A 12470-nucleotide genomic window follows, 5' to 3' on the forward strand; every position below is an offset into this window, starting at 1 on the left:
GCAGAAAAGGGAAAAAACACACAAAAATAATAATGTAGGAGGGAGAATGCAATCAGGAGTTTTAAACTTAACATTATATGAGATTCATAAACACTACTGTAATGTGAAGGCAAAGCTCCATATTTAAGTAAACTTTTGCAAAACTCTCATCGACATCAATAAGAATGTATCCTTTTTTGATAATATAGATAACGAATAAATCTCCAGTTGTGCATTCCTTAGTTTGATGCTTTCCATTTTCGAGATATATGTTTTATTGTATTTTTCCTGCTAAAACTCACCTCACCAGGAGATTCTGTCAAATAAAAAGCAAACTTTCACCTGACGGGAAAGTGTTTTTGACCCACAATAAAAAGTTAGATCCTGCCGAGTGTTTCCCCAGGCTTCCAGAGCTAAAGCTGTGCCACCTTAATAAGAAACTTGAAACAGCTGTGAACAGCTAAACAAAAACAGTTTTTATTCCAAGCACATTAAAACATACAACGATATTTGTCAAATATCACATGATCTCATGTCTCATGTATATGTGGAATCTAATGAACCAAATAAACTGATGAATAAAATATAAGCAGAGTCAAGGAAACATGGAACAGACTAACGGATCTCAGAGGGAAGTGGGGAGGTTAGGTGGGAAGAGATTAACTAAACAATTTATATACATACATGCATTGTCCAGGGTCACGAATAATAGGGTGGTGAAAGCTTGGGGTGGGGCAGGAACCAGGTGGAGCAGGAAAATGGAGGAAAAATGGGAAGACATCTGTAATACTCTCAGCAATATATATATGTGTGTGTGTGTGTGTATGCAAAGAGCACAGTAAAGGCATTGTTTCTGGCCTTTATTTTCTTGTTTATGATATGAAAACATTTTCAAATACACTTACAACATTTTAAAAACATAATTTGAAACAAATTTATACGGGGAGTGATATTTGTTTGATTTCTTACTGTGTTATAACCCCAACTCTTATTTCTTCATTTATTTGAGAAATTATTGAGAAATAATTTTATGCTTAATAAAAAAGCATATTCCAAAGATTTAAAAATATGTATATTTTATAATGTAAATAAGCTATTAAATAGTGCAAATTAGTTTGATAATTATAAAAATATCTCTGACTCTAAATATATATATATATGATTGTTAATTTTCTTCTTTTTTACAAAATTTATAATTTTTTTAGAATATTTAACAATACTGTCCACTTTATATTATTTGGAATATAGAGAAATTTGGAAAGAACTTAAAAATACATATTTAGGCCCTGACCGGTTTGGCTCAGTGGTTGGAGCATTGGCCCTCAGTCCAGAGAGAATTGGGTTTGGTTTCTGCTAAGGGCATGTACCTCAGTTGCAGTTTGTCCCCAGCCCCGTTGGGATCGTGTGGGTGGCGACCAGTCAATGTGTCTCTCTCACATTGATGTTTCTCTCTCTCTCTCCTGCTCTATCTGAAGATAAATGCAAAAATATCCTCAGGTGAGGATAAAAAATAAATACATATTTAGTTCACAAATATGGAGATCTATAACTAATGTGGTCAGTACTAAGTTGGTCATTTTATATATATAACAAAATTAAAATCTTATTTTGTAAATAATAGTTCTATTGCTTTACTCATATACTACTGTATTTTAACTATTTGTTTCTGTCTGATTAAAGTAAAAATTACATTTTAGTGGCCATATATAATTTTGTATTGCTGCATCACAAGCGTAAAAGGTCTGAACAGGTGGGAAATCATATCCACAATGCAAGGCCAATGTAGAGCAAAATGATTTTATTGCGTATGCCTGTGTACAGGTGGGCTGAGACAAAAAGGGGTCAGCCTCGAATAAAAGTTGGGGTGCAGGTTATATACTTTACTTGTAGCTTCTGGCAGTTCCTGCTGACATACTCTGCCTGGCCCATTGTCCACTTTGCAGTTGGGCTGGCCTGGTATCTTGTCCTGCATCTGCTAGGTGATTCATTGTTTTGTGGATAATTCGATAGTCCATACTCAACAGAAGGCTGAGCAACACATTTGTCATAGTTTCTGTCTTTTGCCAGCTTTTACCTTTACCCTTTAAAACATTATGAACCATTTCATTTTCATCTTAAAATGATGATCCAAAGGGAAAAGGGGCAAAGTTCCTCTTTGTCTACTTCCTGTAGGTGTGAGATCGTCATGGACTCCTAAAAAGAATGTGTTAGAGAACTTCTTGGGGAATGGAGTGGTAGGGTCCTTTTCTCTGAGCTAGAACAAATTGCCCAACTGTCTGGTTGACTAAAATTTGCAGTCAATTTTGTACAAACCTAGTAATCAGGTGCAAGAGGCAGGGTCCAAAAAACAGTAATAAAGCTAATACCAGGGTCTCTATGAAGGGGAGTAGCCAGGTTAGTTTAGGCAAGGTTGCTCTATGCTTGTCCAGATAGAGTGAGCTAGGTGATCCTGACTGAATTATTTTAGCCACTGAGTATTATCTAGAATTTTTTGTGTCCTCTCCTCGACCTGGTTGGTTGAGTTAACATAGAAGCAACAAATTGTATTTGCTATCATGCATAGACCTCTTTTGACCAGTAAACAGTCTAGTGTAATGCAATTATCTATTACCATGCAGGCAAGAGAGTCAAGGGATTTTGAAAGAAATTTGAAATTTTCACCTGTATCTCTACCTATATGTGCTATGGTGGTGGTTATGTTTTTTGCTGTTATGGCATTATAAGTAATTCCTCCCACGAGGCCCACAGTGGTAATTGCAGCTATGACTCCTGCTATGAAGAGTCAGACTCCCCTTTTTGTCCTGTGATGGCTTCTGTGCTCAGGGCTTGATGAGGTTAAATTAGGGATGAAGGAATGGATTCAGGTATTGGCTGGGGTGACATATCCTACTGCCCATAAGCCACTCTGTTTTGCTGGATTTAGGTATTGAATAGCAATTTCTCTCCTGGGGGAAGAAATGTTGAGTGCACCTAAAAACATCATTCCCGCTGGTAAGCAAAGTAGTCCAGTCATATTTGGGCCTAGGGAGGTATTTGTTAGACCCACAGTAAGGCTCGAATGATGGAACCATGGTAGAGGGAGGAGAGGGCTATTGCCACTGACAGAACTGCACCCTGGATAGTGACTAATTTCCCTGGTATAATTTGTTTTTGGTATTGCATCAAGTCCCTCTGAGCTTGCACATATAAACTCCAACTACACGGTTTAGACACATCATGAATTGTTAGATTACAGGTGCTTCTCGTAAGGTTATAGTAAGAGATATTATACATGGTGTCTGCTCGGTACGTTTGGTTGAGTAGAGAATGTCTAGGGTTGGAGGTGTTAAAGATTTTCATGGAGCCATTATACTGGAAGTGACGTAAAGGTGTTCGGGTGCAAGGATGCATGTCCCCTGGGTTGAGAGAAAGCCCTGTCAGCCCGGATGGAAGCAAGTGAATGTAGGAGATGGAGGCATGTTTAGAGTCAGTGTAGATGTTTGCCCTCTGGCCCTTTGCCAAGCCTAAAAATGAAAGAAGCTCTTGTTTAGTCTCCGGAACTGGGGTTTCAGAGATGAGGGAGATTCGGCCTGTGGGGATCCCTCTGGAATGGGAGTAAGAGTAAGCCCTAAGTAGGTTACTCAAGGAGTTGTAAGTTGAGCTTTTTTAGGAGAAACCTGGTACCTTTTTCTCTAAGAAAGTTCAATAAAACAGGTGGCATGTACCAAAAAAAAAAAAAAAAAAAAAAAGAACGAACCCTTTTATGTCTAATTGCCAAAAGCCACTGGCTACGGTCTGCCCAAAAATAGGTGGGGACTTCCTGAAATCCTTGAGGGAGAACAGTCTAGGTTAGCTGTTGGGACTGCCTGGTGTCAGGGTCAGTCCAGGTGAAAGCAAAAAGGTTTTGAGAACCTGGATGTAAGGGAATAGTAAAAAAAGGCAGCTTTAAGGTCTAGGACTGTGAAGAACTGTGTGTTAGCTGGGATTTGGGAGAGAAGGGTACCTGGGTTAGGAACAACTGGGTGTATTGGCTGCACAGCCTGATTTATGATGCGGAGGTTCTGTACTAGTTGGTAAAATCCATTGGGCTTGTGTACAGGCAAAATGGGAGTATATAGGGAGAATTGGTAGGGCGGAGTACATTTTTCTTTAGGAGTCGAGTTAAGACAGGTTTCAGTCCTTTTGGGGCTTCTGGGAAGAAAGGGTATTGTTTCTGGAATGGGAAAAATGAAAGATCTTTGGGAAATACCTTGATTGGCATATGGTGCTTAGCTACAGAAGAAAGGGATGTGTTCCACACTATGGGGTTAACTATTTCTGGAGGTAGTGGTAGGGGGGTTATGTTAGGAGAGGAGGCCGATTCTTGGCGGAGACAAAGTAAAGAATGAGAGTGGTTGGTGGGGAGAGAAGGAGTAAAGGTTAAAGTAGCATAGAGTTTAGGTAGAATGTCCCACCCTAACAAGGGAGTGGGGTAGGCTGATAACACTAAAAAAGAGTGGAGAAAGATATAAGGGCCTAAAGAACAAGAGTGTCTGTGTTGCCCTGAGTTGTGATATTGGGCCATCAATTCCCACAAATAAAACCCCAGAGAGTTGAATTGGTCCCCTGTACTCGGGGAGGACAGAGTAGGTTGCCCTAGTATCCGTTAATAATGAAATTGGCCTACCTGCTTAGTTACCAAAGGTTTGGAGTTTGAGATGACTGTCGGGGCATCCGTTCCTGGGCACCTTCAGTCTTCAGCTGCAGGGCCAATCAGATCAAGGCCGGGATTGCCCATTCCACCAGCCTGAGGAAGGGATGAGGACCGACTCTGTGCAGTCTGTCCATAGTCCAACTTCAGTGGAGCCCTCCACACTGAGGACATGGCTTAGGCGGTGGTCAAGTATCGGGGTACTGCCTCACCCAATGGCCAATCTGATTGCATTTAAAATAGGGGTGTGGGAGTCCACTCTGCTGATTCTGGTGGGTGCCCTTCTTCTATCCCCTGAAGGGGGTTTGCTGACCCCTTTGATTAGTAGAGCTCGGATGACAGAGGCAAGCATTTGGAAGTCTGCTATTCTTTGTTGTTTAGCCTCTTCATCAATATTATTGAACACCGTAAAGGCTAGATTTAGAAGTTCCCATTGAGAGGTTTGAGGGCAATCTTCAGGGTTTTGTTTGTTTGTTTGTTTTTTAACTTTTTCCTAATGTATGGGGCTGACTGACAAATAAATCTCAGGTTTAAAATGACAGTCCTTTCTGGACTAGTGTGATCTAAGTTAGTACATCTTCTCATGGTCTGCGTAAGGTGAGATAGAAAGGTTACAGGGTTTTCATTCTTTTCCTGGATTATTTCAGACAGTTTTTTTTTGTTTTTTTTTGTTTTTTTTTTTTTAATAGTTAATGACCTTGTGTGAGGCTTTTTTAAGTCCCTCAATGAGACATATTACCATATGGTCCCTAGCTTTTCTACCTGCTCCACTGTCCTGATAATTCCACCTGGGGTCCTGGCTAGGGACTGCTTCGGCCACTACCAGGTGAGTGGAGGCCTGTCACCTAGATTATCAGCATGGCCCTGGGTGTTAACCCAGACTCCATTTTTATCTTCTGGATTAAGGGTGGAAAAGAGAATAATATGAATATCATTTCAAGTTAGATTATAGGACTCGGTAAAGTACTCAAATTCCTGAGTATAATTGGTGGGATCCTCAGTAAAGGATTCCAGTCTTTGGGATAAATCTGAGAGAGAAGGGGACATGAACTCTGAAAATCCCTTTAGCTCCTGCTGCTTTCCTCAGGGGGCATTCTAAAGTGGGGGTTGAGGTAGGGGACAGATAGGGAGCAGAGATGGTTCCTGATCACATGTGTGAGGGACTTGGAGCCAGAGTAGGAGGTTCAGGGTAGGGGGGAAGGCCTGCAAGAGAGGCTGGAGGAGGAGGCCCTGCTGGAGAGGCTGAGAGAGAGGATAATGGAGCAAGATCAGCTGGGTCAAAGGAGGAAACAGGAGAACTCAGTGCGCCACCTTCAGAAAGAGGTTTGGGAGGATTAGAGTAGAGGAAGAAGATTTGGGAGGGAGAGCAAGACTCAAATAAAGAGAGATGTAATCTGATGCAAAGAGGTCTGGATGTAAGAAACTTCAGACCATTTTTCTTGCCTTTGACTGAAATTGTCTAGGTTGGTGAGAATGTTGAAAGTGCCGTTCGCAGGCTATTGTGACCCATTGTCTAATTTGTATTGAGGCCATGCAGTATTGCAGTAAAAACGGAGTCATTCGGGACCAAGTCCTGAGCAAGCCCAAGCGTCTGTAGATTTTTTAGGAGACATCCTAGGGGTGTTGTCCCATGTTGCGGTGTGAGATGTCGTGGCCAAGCGGTCTGATGGATACACTAGTGAAAGAAGAAGGTGTCCCTTCTTCTCCCTTAGAGTAGAGAGACCTGCAACTCACCTGTATCAGGTGTCCCTAGATATATGATGAGATGAGGGAACCTGGTTCCTGAGGAGCATGTCCCAACCAGCACTGGATTTTGGGAGGGATGATCACACAGACATGACCCAGAGATCTGGCTCTCTTATATCCTGGATTGGGGATAACAGGACAGCCTGGAAAATCAGACCAGAAGGCAAAAACACTCACCAGTAAATTAGTGTCCTGTGTTGATGCTTGATCAGCAGGAAAGGTTGGAGGTCTGGTGTCCGGCTGAGGGTGTGATCAATCCTAGTCCAAAAAAAGGCCTAAAGGACTCCGGAAGCCCTCTATTGCCCCCTGTGCAGGATCCTCACAGACCTCTTGGGTTTCAGCACCAAATAAAAGGTCTGAACTGGCGGGAGTCCACATCCACAACACAAGGCCAGTGTAAAGCAAAATGATTTTATTTCATGTACCTGGGAGCAGGTGGGCTAAGCCAAAAAAGGGTCAGCCTCGCATAACAGCTGGGGTGTAGGTTATATACTTTACGTGTAGCTTCTGGCAGTTCCTGCTGACGGACTCTGCCAGGCCCATTGTCCACTTTGCAGTTGGACTGGACTGGTATCTTGTCCTGCGTTTGCTGGGTGATCCATTGTCTTGTGGATAATCCGATAATCCATACTGAACAGAAGGCCGAGCAAAGGTCATGCAAGCAAAACATTTTTCATTGTTTCTGCCTTTTGCAAGCTTTTACCTTTACCCTTTAAAACATTACCAACCTTTTCAAAGTGGTTAAAGCATATTTCCTTTTTGGTTATTCCATTTTTAAAAATGTCTTTATTGCAAATAAATCTGTTATGAAAATTACTGTTATATCTTTGATAATATCTAAACTTTCACTAAAAATTGGTTCATAAAATTACAAAAGCCTGATCAAGTTTTATGAACTTTTAATGCTTTGAATATGTTAAGCAAAGATTTTTGGAGCCGAAAAAATATTTTCCCAAAAAGAATATTTAAGAATTACTCATTAACCACAAACAAATGATTATCTAAAAACACATTATAATCAGTAAATAAATTTTATTTTTGTACAATTTTGAGAATTTTTTATAACTTCCAAGGTTAGTATTTTAAATTATTTGTTAATTATATCTATTCCTACTTATGTAAATTATCTGCATCTGTTTTCTTTTTATTTTCCTATTGCAAAATATTTCTTATATTGTTTTGTAGAAAATCAATTCCTAGTTGTAATTTTTACAAATATTTTTCAGTTGTCATTTTTATTTATTTTTTTAGAGAAATAGGACTTAGGTTGGGCTAATGAACATTATTGAACATCATATAATAAAAATCTATCAATATTATCTGTCATTAATTTTTCAGTGTTTTCTGTTAAAAACTATTCCCCATTTAAATGTTAAATATTCTGAAATTTTCAAATGTCACTTGAAAATTAACCTTGGATTGGTTTTCTGCAGCAATTGTTTTTCAAAGTATTTTGTATGTTGTTATGATGTTGCATGTTGTTGTCATGATGTTTTGCTTGTTGTTTTGAATGTTGATTATGATGTTTTCATTTGGAGAACAGTAGTTTATTACATTTTCAGAAGTGTGTTACTATTACTAACTTATTAAGAGTCTTTAGTTTTCTGTTTCAGTGTGTATGAGTATATGTGTGTGTGTGTATTTGTGTGTATATAAATATAAATATGTGTGTGTATATACATATATAATTTGTTAATGGTTGCTGTCCTGGAAGATAACAGGAGAAAATCTAAATGTCCTTGGATATCCAGATGACCTCTCAGATACAACACCAAAGATATGATCCATGAAAGAGATAATGGGAAAGCTGGAAATCATTTAAATTAAAAACTTCTGTGCCACAAAAGATGTGGATGAAAAGGAACCATATGCTAACTTGACAAGCTCAGGGAAGCCCTGTGTGACAACCTTGCAAACTCAAAGACCTAAAGTAACCACAAAAGATAGTCTGAAATTTTAACTTTTTAACTAAACGCAATTTATGGAAGGTAGTCATGTCCTAGGCTGGCATCTTCCCTGATGAAGGCCAATTTTTACCTTAATAAAAACTATTGTCCTTTTGCATCTAAGATAACATAACTTTGGAATGTGGGGTAACTTTCTTTTTTTTTCCAGACCCCTCAGAACACAACCTATGTACCAGGGTGGAAAACACAAATCCCCTCATTGTTATTATTATCATGTTAACTGTTGACTGTTAACTATCATGTACTTATATATATAAAAGAAGAATGTGTTTATCATTTACTTTTTATCCAATACCAGAGGTTTCACCACTTGGCTTTCTCTCACCTCCTTAATCTATCACCAATGAATTGCATGTAACCCACTTAAGTCTTCTCTTTTGATTGTAATGTATAAATTAAGTTAACAAAACTGCCATTCTGAGTATTATCTCAATCCATTGAGGTTTTGCTTCCAGGCATTTGTCAACAGTTTGGCTCAAATAAACTCACAAAATTCTTCACATGTTTGAATTTTCTTATGTTGACAAAGTTAAAAGAATGAAAAACAAGACACAGACTGCATGAGAATACTTGCAAAGGACATGTTTGATAAAGAAATGTTTTCTAGCCCTGACTGGTGTGGCTTAGTAGGTTGTCCATCATTCTGTGCTCTAAAACATTTCCTATCCAATTCCCAGTCAGGGCACATATCTGGGTTGCAAGATCAATCTTTAGTAGGGGGTGTGCAGGAGGCAGCCATTTGAAATTCCATTCCCACATTGATGTTTATGTCACTCTCTCAGTCCTTCTCCCTTCCTCTGTCTAAAAATCAATAAAAAATCTTTAAAAATAAAAGTAAACTTATTCAAAATATCAAAAGAAATCTTAAAACTCAATGAGGAAACAAACAACCTGATTGAAAAATGGGCCAAAAACCTTAACAGACATCTCACCAAATATGTATGTGTGTGTGTGTGTGTGTGTGTTTGTGTGTGTGTGTGTGTGTGTATTCAGGAGAGATATATATGGAAGAAGCCAATATGGAAAGACCACTTGTGTATGATTTCAATTATATGACATTGTAGTAAAAGTAAAACTGTAATCATGATTTAACATTTCACATTACCAATAAAAAAATAAAAGTTATATATTCTGCATTTTCTCAAGACCACTGTCAACCATATACTATCTTAAAGTATGTGAATAAATTCCTGTGCTTTTACTTCTTATTGAGCTCTCATTACAGCTTGGAGCAGCTTGATCCTGGGGAGAGGGCTGCTGGCACCAGCTGTAAACCCACAGGTGTCTGCTGTAAATCCACAGATTCCTGTTTGAAGAGAAATAGCATCAGAACAAGGGAGCACAACTTGAGATACAACTGCTGGATTCCCTTTCAATTCCCTGCTTCCCCTTGCTCTCCCTTCCTTTTCTTTGAAGAAGCAATACATTAACATTACCTTTTAGTATCTCCTACCTTTACTCCCAGGAAAGATAAGCATATACACAGCCCTGCCTCTGACCACTTTGTTCTGCTTTCCCTCTTCATCCTTAAAAAAAGTTCTGCTTGAACTGAGATGTTAAGATGGGTTTTGAGGGCAGGAGTGCCCCCTGTCCTCTCAAGACACTGGCAACTTGAATAAACCACTTTATTTTTCATCAGAACCTGTCTCATGAGTTCAGTTTTTTGTAACAACAGGCAACTGGACATGTGTGGGTCATTTTTGAGGTTTCATAGCTATAAAGACAATAAAACTATCAGTGGTTGCAGGCATGGGAGAGAGATGTGAATAGGTAAAGAACAAAGAATTTTTAGGTCAGTGGAACTATTCTATACAATAATATAATAGTGAATTAATGCTATTACACATTTGTTGAAATCTACAGAATGTGTAACACCAAGAGTTAACTATAATATAAACTATGGACTTTGGATGATAATGGTGTTAATGTAAGTTCATTGATTGTAACATAAGGGTCTCTCTGGTGGGGATGTTGATAATGGGAGAAATGTGTGGTGCAGGTAATATATGGGAAATCATTGTATTTTGCTCTTAATATTTCTGTGAACTGAAAACTGCTCTAAAATATTAAAGCATGCATTTAAAAAGGAATAAAGGAAGGGAGGAAGGGAGGAAGGGAGGGAAGGAGAAAAAGAGGAAGAAATAAAAAAAGAAATAAAAAGAAAGAGTAAAGAAAAAAAGAAAGAAGAAAGTAAATAGAGACAAAAAAGAAAGTAGGTGAAAAGGTGCTGATTCTTGGCCTGCTGGGGGTCATCGCAATGCAATGAATTACAAGCAGACAGGGCTTGGAGTGATGGGGAGCATCACAAGGGAGTAAATTCTACCCATCTCTGGAAGCAGACCAATTTACTCTCTTTGCAGTTCCCTAGGTTACATGGTGTTTTAGGTAATTAAGTCTCTGCTGACCTTTCAGCCAGGCCCAACATTCTTTCTGTTCCAGCTGCCCCTTGCTATTGTCAGCCAAGATTATTAATAAAGACATTCACACTTGGGCTATAATCCAGTTTCAAGATTCTTATCACATCCACTTCCTTGGGCAGTGTTCCAACCCATTGACACTTTCACTGATACTCTCTTTTGGGTGAAGTTCCAACCCATTCTCCATACTTTGTCTATTCTGTGCATTTTGGTGCTTGGCTGGTCAGGCAGAGAGAATGCATACCTCAAGGTTATATTTTGTTCTTCCACCAAACTCCCAATCCTACAAAAAAGAAGAAAATGAAAAGAAAAGAAAAGAAAAGAAAAGAAAAGAAAAGAAAAGAAAAGAAAAGAAAAGAAAAGAAAGAAGTCATATTTTGCTAAATATTTTTCAGTGGCTGTTGAGAAGACTCTACCTTTCCTTGTCAGGCTTATGAAACATCTTAATAAAATCCTTTTTAAAAAGTATATATACATTTGTTTTATTTATATACTATTATAGAATAAATTTTCTACAGAATTTAGTGTTCCAAAAGAACTCACAGGGATTATGTGGTTCCAAATTTGGGGTGGAGCACACCAGGGATTATGTCTTTGTTCCTCAATGTCTAGGGCCTCAAATAAAAAGTTCAAAGTCTGACAGTTGCTCAGAAGATTAAGGATGTTGCCGTGAGACATACCTTGGGCTTTCTTAAAATAAGACTGCTGAGTTCCTAGGATGAGCACCCCAAAACAGAGATAGCCTGGTGGAAGCCCATTGGATTATACTGTAGCTTTATAAACTTGTCACTTTGGCCACATTCTCTGTATTAGAACAAAGTCACTATATCCAGCACATATTGAGGACAGAGGGGGGAGACTGTTTTTAAATTGGAGGAATTTCACATTGTTTACATGTATCTTTTAAAACTTCCGTAGTCATCAGTGCACACCGTGTAGTATCCTTTGTGAATATCTGCATCATCATAACAGTTTGTGCCAGGAAACTACCAGGATATCTGAAAAGCAATAACTTTAGGAAAGTTATTTTTGCTTCAGGAAAAGCTTGTTAACCAGTTTATTTGAGCTGTTGTCTTCCTACAGAAACTAGAGGATAGGGGCCTTTTCTTTGTTATGATTATACTTCAAAGAGTTGGTGCCTAGGTCCTTGAGGAAGACAGTAAGGGGTTGTAAAACAGTGAAAGGGCTTTTGAGAAGATTTTCATCTTAAAGAGGCAGAAAAAGAATTTACAATGAAAATTTTTCTAAAGTAGCACAGTAAGAAAAAGGATGCCAAGGGCTGAAAATAAGCTAGACGCCTGTCTGAAGTTTAGTTAAGCAGAGGAAAACATGAAGCCACCTGGGTCAGGACTGAGTACAGTATTTTTTAACAACTTCCTGTGACGGAGTGTTTCCCTAATCTAGGCCTGTCAGTAATTTGTTTAACGCTTCTGAGGATGGTGGGTACAACTTTGGCACTTCCTACGTGACTTGCCTGTGGACAGAGCAGGCTCTTTGAGGCAAAGTCCCAGGGGCAAAGGTTCACAGGTGTTGTCAGTTGGAATTAACCAAAAATGGCTAGAAACCATAAGGGCCAAGAGTGTGAGTGCAGCACCAAGAGAATATGCCCAAGGTGTCATTGTCTGGAATACCATTCAGAACTTTAAAAGGACATGGAAGTAGGGAACAGGCTGACAAACCTCAGAGGGAAGG

The 12470-nt window shown here is 39.0% G+C and overlaps 1 pseudogene; it reads right to left on the reverse strand.

The window, feature by feature from the left end:
* Positions 1-3015: 3015 nt before the first annotated feature.
* LOC118615539 overlaps positions 3016-12470 on the reverse strand; it is a 28450-nt pseudogene continuing 18995 nt past the window's right edge.

The sequence above is a fragment of the Molossus molossus genome, unplaced genomic scaffold (genome assembly GCF_014108415.1).
Source record: "Molossus molossus isolate mMolMol1 unplaced genomic scaffold, mMolMol1.p scaffold_m16_p_1, whole genome shotgun sequence".
NCBI classification, from domain to species: domain Eukaryota; kingdom Metazoa; phylum Chordata; class Mammalia; order Chiroptera; family Molossidae; genus Molossus; species Molossus molossus.